Source organism: Coregonus lavaretus (assembly GCF_964263955.1).
Source record: "Coregonus lavaretus genome assembly, chromosome: 36".
Lineage (NCBI taxonomy): Eukaryota > Metazoa > Chordata > Actinopteri > Salmoniformes > Salmonidae > Coregonus > Coregonus lavaretus.
This window is the reverse complement of record NC_140023.1, coordinates 6,850,662-6,859,467: the sequence shown is the minus strand read 5'-3', so window position 1 is coordinate 6,859,467 and position 8,806 is coordinate 6,850,662.

Here is an 8,806-nt window from a genome sequence, read left to right as displayed (position 1 = left end):
GCTGAAATACATACTTTATCACAAGATGGGCTCCCGAGTGGCGCAGTGGTCTAAGGCAACTGCATCTCAGTGCTTGAGGCGTCACTACAAACCCCCTGGTTCGATTCCAGGCTGTATCACAACCGGCCATGATTGGGAGTCCCATAGGGCGGCACACAATTGGCCCAGCGTCGTCCGGGTTTGGCCGGTGTAGGCCGTCATTGTAAATAAGAATTTGTTCTTAACTGACTTGCTTAGTTAAATAAAGGTAAAATTAAAATCTACTTTAGAAAGCAATCAGAGTGAACGGAAATAGTATCATCCTCTATTGAGAGTTAATTACAGTCTTAGTGTCTGCTAATAAACGTCTCTGATGTAGTTGATTTTTGTTCGCGTCTCTCGACTTGACATCAGTAGAGAGGTAGTTGTATACTCACAATAAATACAGGCTTTCAGGAGTCTAAGCCTGTCTGACAGTCAAGTAAGCGGCCATCAACTGGGCTGTACAAGTCTATTCAAAGTCTATTTGGTACATTTCAGCTCCATCTGCAAGCCTACCACAACACCAGACATCACTTCCTCTCTCTCTGCTTAGCGTTAATGAGACTTGAGATATAGACTGCTGTGTGTGTTTGTGTGCATGTCCAACTGTCCGTGTGTGTGTGTGTGTGTGTGTTTCTGTCCCCCCAAAGCCTTACACTCTCCACACAGCGTTGATTGATGGAACATTATTGGTCTTGTGGGCCGCGACGGTCCGTATCAACCCGGGTTCTTAACACAAAGAACTACGAGTTGAAATCCCTGCTTCTCAGGAATCTTTATTTCTCCCTTTCATCCTCTGCCTGAAGCACATGACACACAGAACATTAGGCAGCTTGATTTATGAAGGCATCAGGGGCTGTGAATATGGAGCCATCTCCCCAAGTGGCAGGCATCTGCAGCATAATTCCACTGCAGCATAATGAATCAAACTTTGGATTTCGCCATTTTAGTGGGGAAGAAGCTACTGGTGTGTATCCATAAACACTTGAATATGTGAAAACACACTGAGATGTGGCTCACAATACAAGCATACATACACACCATGGGTGGTGAAGCATGCACACACACACACACACACACACAAACACACACAAATACACAAGTTATTGTAAAACCTTTCACTCAAATTTTTATTCACAGACAGACAATACAGCTTCCTCGCCACTTGTTTCCATAAAGTTTTGCCTGTTATCGTTAACGTAGGTTGACGTTTATTGTCTTAGGCCAGCTGCAAAGTAAAAATAGGCTATATTGTAAATATTCATTAAATTATTTGTAGCTTTTTGGTCTTAATTTAAGGTTAGGCATTAGCGTTAGCAGGATGGTTAGGGATAGGCTTAAAATCAGATTGTATGACTGTGGCTGTGCCAGCTAGTGACCACTCTGTAGAGCTGCCTACAGAACAAGATTCATGATGAAAAACTCTAACCTGCATTGTTAACTGTATGGACAGAGTGGAAGATAAGTCTGAAGTGTCTGTGTGTTGATGTACCATTGCTGTAAAGCACTTATCTCAGTGACGGATCTGCCAGACAGGGGGCATTGTTGAGCTGGGATTTTGAAGCCGTGGTGAGCCAATCATGACCAAGGTTTTCACATGACTAGAACCAATCAGGGCCAAGGCTGCAACGGCCTGGTGGCACTACCTGCTGGTCACAGTCTGGTGCCAGGGTTTGAGTAATGATGTCAGTCTGGCTCTACTTGCTTCTCTCTCTCTCTCTCTCTCTCTCTGCTGTGTCCTATTCCCCTCCTCCTCTGCCAGCTTGGATTCACACGCTTTTCCATTCTTCATCTGGCTTAACCATTTAAATCTAGAATCCTTAGTTGCTAAATCAATTTTTGGACTTATAAATTACTGATATATACCCATTAGTTCTTGAAGAATATAACTTGCCTCATGAGCTTAGTTCAACTGTCATACCCCATCAGAACCCAAAATATACGCTTACTCCAATGTTTGTTATAACGTAAATGTAAACAATCACTGTATAGCCTCAAAACATGGTTAAAACTATACATTTGTCAGTCCTTGCATCCATAGCTATGAATTTGAGAGTGGTTACATTTCTCCAGACCCCATCCCTTAGCTTTTTAGCGAAACAGGGGTGGGGAAAATGCTTTGGTATTCTTTCAATTAAGGATTATAGCTTAATAAATGATAGTGCAGGCTATATATAATAAATGTAGAGATGTGCTGGCGTGGAGGTGCCCCCTCAACAGTATTGCCTTATTATGGTAGAGAGAGAGAGATATTATGGAGGTGCTCCCTCTCAACATTATTGCCTTATCATGGTGGCTTAAGTGAGGAGGCGGGATGTATGGATCACCTCTCCCACAGGAACACACTCTGTCGCCACCCAAGCCCAGATTTGTGTGTGTGTCAAAAAGATCCATGGCCCTAAGCGGAGAAGCACTAACACAAAAATGTACACACACAAACACCCATAAACACACACACATGCATCCACACGCACTCAGAACTAACTAACTAACACACACAGTCAACACTGCTGTTCTGTTACATACAATGTATTCCACTGCGTGACCAAGTCACTACCCACATTATATTGTAAAATACAGTGTAGTCCATTATTACTATGCATGCTACCTCTTCTATTACTTGTACTACTTGTTATTTTTGACTTGATTCTTGTTATTGTTATTATTGTTGTTGATTCATGTAGCACATAAGCATTTCACTGCACCTTTAATACCTGCTGTAAACTGTGTACGTGACAAATAACATTTGACTTGACTAAACCATGATTTCTGCCTGCATATGAACACATGCGTACACACACTCTCACATGCACACAGTATTTTCTAAAGTTTTAATGCTCTACCACCTGTTCATCATATTCCTGTAAACACCATGGTTTACAGTAACATTTCAATGATTCAACCTCTCTTGCAGTCAGATAGAAGACCCATATAATTATATCTAAGACCTGTCTGTGGGAAGACCACTCAGTGAGCTTACATAGCAACAAACATACCCACAATGCTCCAACGCTCTAGGAGGCTAGAGGGTTATGTTGTGATATATATTCATGATTATTCCCCTCCTGCACAAACGTCAGTCTGTAACAGCAGGTTCAGTCATCTACAGTCCCAACGTCTATGATTCTCATATATTATATTATACAGTATGATTCTCATATATTATAGTTTATGATTGCTGCCTATGTAAACCAGCAGCGCTTAGTCAGCACTTTGATCCAGCTCCCCCTCCCCTCTCCTCTCTCCCCCCGTGGCACACAAACAGAATGAACAGATCGACATAAAGGAGGGGACTAATGAGAAGAACAGATCACCACCACCACCTTCCCAATGTCTGCAGGAAATCAGAACACTTCATTGCATATCAAATCTCTTCCATAAAGGAGTGTTTTATGTAACAATAATTTGTTTTTAACCGACTGGGAGCTTATTATGCAAGTGAGGAAGCATTTAAAAAATAATAATAATTTAAACAGGGAAATCCCATTGAGACCAAAGCCTCTTTTACAAGGGAGCCCTGCACATAATCATACAAATCACAATATTTACAATTCCAACGCAATAAAAACATGCAATATTTGCAGCATGTTTAGTTCATGTTCTGGTGCAGTGAGCCACTGAACAGAGCCAGGACTCTGTTTGCACAGGGACGCTTTGCTAGGAAAAGCAAACTCCTGTGGACGGGGGAACTACACTGATATAATTTGCTCTGGGTGAGCGAAGAACATGATGTCAAATTACCACCTAGCGGAAGACCTTTTTCTCATTGATATGGCATTTGAAATGGCTGAGGTGTCTTGGATGAAGGAAAGAAGGGGAGCTGAACACGGACTGAAAGGCCAACTATAATTGATCTAGTATGAATTGAGTAACGGTCTAGACTCAGTAGACTCTCCTTCAGCTACAGTATCTACCTTTGCAGATAGATTAGTATATGGATGCCCTGTACAGCAGATCACATGCATGTACAGTATATACGTGACGCAGTGACATAGTACATCACGCACGATAATGTTACTCTATAATGACTCAAATCAAATCAAATTGTATTTGTCACATGTACCGAATACAACAGGTGTGTAGACCTTACCGTGAAATGCTTACTTACAAGCCCTTAACCAACAATGCAGTTCAAGAAATAGAGTTAAGAAAATATAAACTAAAGTAATTTAAAAAGTAAATCAAAAAGTAACACAAGAAAATTACATAACAATAACGAGGCTACATACAGGGGGTACCGGTACCGAGTCAATGTGCGTGGGTACAGGTTCAGTCGAGGTCATTTGTAAAGTGACTATGCATAGATAATAAACAACGAGTAGCAGCAGTGTAAAAACAAAGGGGGGGGGGGGGTCAATGTAAATAGTCTGTGTGGCCATTTGATAAATTGTTCAGCAGTCTTACGGCTTGGGGTAGAAGCTGTTAAGGAGCCTTTTGGTCCTAGACTTGGAACTCCGGTACCGCTTGCCGTGCGGTAGCAGAGAGAACAGTCTATGACTAGGGTGACTGGAGTCTTTGACCATTTTTTGGGCCTTCCTCTGACACGCTTAGTATATAGGTCCTGGACTCACACAATGAAACAGAAGACTACTGGAGGCTACATCATGTACTTTGTCTGTCAATGTTTTAAGTCTCATACGGGAAGCTGATGTAAGTATAATTTCATCCTGAACTACAGTGGCTTGCGAAAGTATTCACCCCCCTTGGCATTTTTCCTATTTTGTTGCCTTACAACCTGGAATTAAAATTGATTTTTGGGTGGGTTTGGATCATTTTATTTACACAACATGCCTACCACTTTGAAGATGCACAAATATTTTTTTGGGGTGTAACAAACAACAAATAAGACAAAAAAACAGAAAACTTGAGCGTGCATAACTATTCACTCCCCCAGGGTCAATACTTTGTAGAGCCACCTTTTGCAGCAATTACAGCTGCAAGTCTCTTGGGGTATGTCTCTATAAGCTTGGTAGATCTAGCCACTGAGATTTTTGCCCACTCTTCAAGGCAAAACCTGCTCCAGCTCCTTCAAGTTGGATGGGTTCTGCTGGTGTACAGCAATCTTTAAGTCATACCACAGATTCTCAATTGGATTGAGGTCTGGGCTTTGACTAGGCCATTCCAAGACATTTAAATGTTTCCCCTTAAACCACTCAAGTGTTGATTTAGCTGTATGCTTAGGGTCATTGTCCTGCTGGAAGGTGAACCGCCGTCCCAGTCTCAAATCTCTGGAAGACTGAAACAGGTTTCCCTCAAGAATTTCCTTGTATTTAGCGCCATCCATCATTCCTTCAATTCTGACCAGTTTCCCAGTCCCTGCCGATGAAAAACATCCCAACAGCATGATGCTACCACCACCATGCTTCACTGTGGGGATGGTGTTCTCTGGGTGATGAGAGGTGTTGGGTTTGCGCCAGACATAGCGTTTTCCTTGATGGCCAAAAAGCTCAATTTTAGTTTTATCTGACCAGAGTACCTTCTTCCATATGTTTGAGGAGTCTCCCACATGCCTTTTGGCGAAAACCAAACGTGTTTGCTTATTTTTCTCTTTAAGCAATGGCTTTTTTCTGGCCACTCTTCCATAAAGCCCAGCTCTGTGGAGTGTACGGCTTAAAGTGGTGCCATGGACAGATACTCCAATCTCCACTGTGGAGCTTTGCAGCTCCTTCAGGGTTATCTTTGGTCTCTTTGTTGCCTCTCTGATTAATGCCCACCTTGTCTGGTCCGTGAGTTTTGGTGGGCGGCCCTCTCTTGGCAGGTTTGTTGTGGTGCCATATTCTTTCCATTTTTTAATAATGGATTTAATGGTGCTCCGTGTTCAAAGTTTCAGATATTTTTTTATAACCCAACCCTGATCTGTCCTTCTCCATAACTTTGTCCCTGACCTGTTTGGAGAGCTCCTTGATCTTCATGGTGCCGCTTGCTTGATGGTGCCCCTTGCTTAGGGGTGTTGCAGACTCTGGGGCCTTTCAGAACAGGTGTATATATACTGAGATCATGTGACACTTAGATTGCACACAGGTGGACTTTATTTAACTAATCATGTGACTTCTGAAGGTAATTGGTTGCACCAGATCTTATTTAGGGGCGTCATAGCAAAGGGGATGAATACATATGCACACACCACTTTTCTGTTATTTATTTAGTAGAATTTTTTGAAACAAGTTATTTTTTTATTTAACTTCACCAATTTGGACTATTTTGTGTATGTCCATTACATGAAATCCAAATAAAAATCTATTTAAATTACAGGTTGTAATGCAACAAAATAGGAAAAACGCCAAGTGGGATGAAGACTTTTGCAAGGCACTGTACAGTACTGTATATGCCTTGGGCCACAATATAATGTTTTATAAGTCTATTCAATAGGGAAACATCAAAGCAGCTCTCTGTGTAAACCCAATGAATGAAGATTTAGAAACCCATGCCATCACTTTGATTGGATGTAGTAATGGGGAGGCCTGCCTGAGGAAAGTGGCACACCAGCAAAAATGTCACCCTTGTAATTCCAAAGGCCATGGCTGCATTGGTAATCTCTTGTTGCCCAGGCATCCGTTTTCTTTTATATTACAACAAAGTGGTTGATGTGACACAAGCCAGTACGGCAGCAGGGGATGTCTTTTGATTTGTTTGTTTTTAATTGGAGTGCTCACTCTGTGGTTTAATTGTGGCTTAAAGTAGTTGTGGAAAGTAATGAAATGTGGAATAAAATAAAGAAGGAAAGATTGAACATGCTGGGCTGGTCATACTGTGCAAAATGGATGATAAAATAAGAGTTGGTTAGATTTCATCCCTATTTGTTAGACTGACCAGGCCAATGAAACATGGACATACATAAATTATTTCAAAGCACACTACATTACATTACACATAATTTAAAATCCCATTTCATAGAGAGCGTTTCAAACTGGTCTATATTTAGTAACTTACTTTGAAGAGATGGTGATTGGGTCTAAATAGGTGTTTGGTATTTGGTAGTCTAAATTCAATGTACTTGTCTTTTAACTGCCATTTCCCAAAAGTCAGACCCCCCCAACATGCCAACTCATTTTTCGCAGCTTCAAAAGCATCTGCGTTCACCAAATGTTGTGTTGTTATCCTTAGATATATTTTCCAGACTTGCCCAGAGGGAATTGTTGATATGTTGTCAATTTTTTATTCTAAATAACATTTTCTTTTGAAAAATGCTTTTTAAAAAACAGAATTTTATGTACGTCTTCAGTATTTTACAGATAGAAAGATGGAAAAAGCCACAATCTGCTCTGGACAAGTCTGGTCCTGGAGCGTCTTAACTAAATGAAACCCAAATATTCAGACTGACTTCATCCAGTGTCCAGAAAAATGGATTTGCACGATATGAAAATATGCACAGATTGCGTTTGCATATCTTAATAAAGTATTTCAGAAACATTTTAATCCACAAAAGTATTATATTTGTGTCTACATTCAACTGGTAAAAATTGATTTGTGATATGATTAAGGGAAAAAAAATACCCTATGAGAGTGTGGTGCTTGGCCTTAACATTTTTACATTTTAGTCATTTAGCAGATGCTCTTATCCAGAGCGACTTACAGTTAGTGAGTGCATACATTTTCATACTGGCCCCCCGTGGGAAACAACCCTGGCGTTGCAAGCACCATGCTCTACCAACTGAGCTACAGGGGACTTAGCTATTTCTATAGTACTTAATTGAAAATATGGCATTGTTTTTACCGTTGGAAATATGGCCCTGCAGTGTGTCCCCTGAAGTCCTCATGGATCATGGAGCCAGCTAAACGAATGGTAATGCTGAGGAGACAGATTCATCTGGTAGATGACACCACCCTGCCAACCCAGGATTAGGAGGAGACATGGCGTAAGCCTCAAGAGCCTGATATACTGAGGAAAGAAATAGTGCCATCGAAGAGAGAAAGAATGAGGGAGAGAGAACAGAGAACTAACGAGATAGAGAAAACAACAGAGAATGTGCAGAAAGAGAGAAAGAGAGAGATGAAACTGGTGGCTAGAGGAGAAAGACAGAAACACAAAGGAAGACAAGATTGAAGGATGAAGACAAGGGAAGAAATGGAGTGGCAAGGTGGCAGAGATGAAAAATGACTTATGGAGAGAGATAGAGAGAGAGAGCTAAAGGAGTGAAGAGAAGGAACAGATGGCAGGACAGACTCTTTCATTTAGTGAGAGGCTCCCTCCACCTTCAGGACCTCTCTGTCTTTCTCTGGCATGGATTAAAAAGAGCCTTTGTTGTGCTACCACGTCCCTTACCCTGGCTGATTTTGGCCCATGTACAGGAAGAGGGGACATTAAGGCTGAGGGGAATTAACGTCCATGACACCTGTTTCAAAGATGATCCAATCTTTGAAATAAAAGGCCTTTGGATTAAGAAATGTTCAGAGGTGAAAGGTTTCTGTCACGATCGTCGTATGGAGTAGACCAAGGCGCAGCGTGATGAACGAACATATTGAATCTTTATTATCTATAGTGATAATATACACAACAAAACAACAAAATGAAACGTGCAGTCCTACGGTTTATCATAACCAACAAGGAACAAACCAAAACGGAAACAAGATCCCACAAACACAAAGGGAAAACAGACAGTTTAAATATGGCTCCCAATCAGAGACAACCAACAACAGCTGACACTCGTTGCCTCTGATTGGGAGCCACTCAGGCCAACATAGAAATAGCACAACTAGAACTCCCGACATAGAAACACAACACATAGAATGAACACACCCTGGCTCAACATATAGAGTCCCAGAGCCAGGGTGTGACAGTACCCCC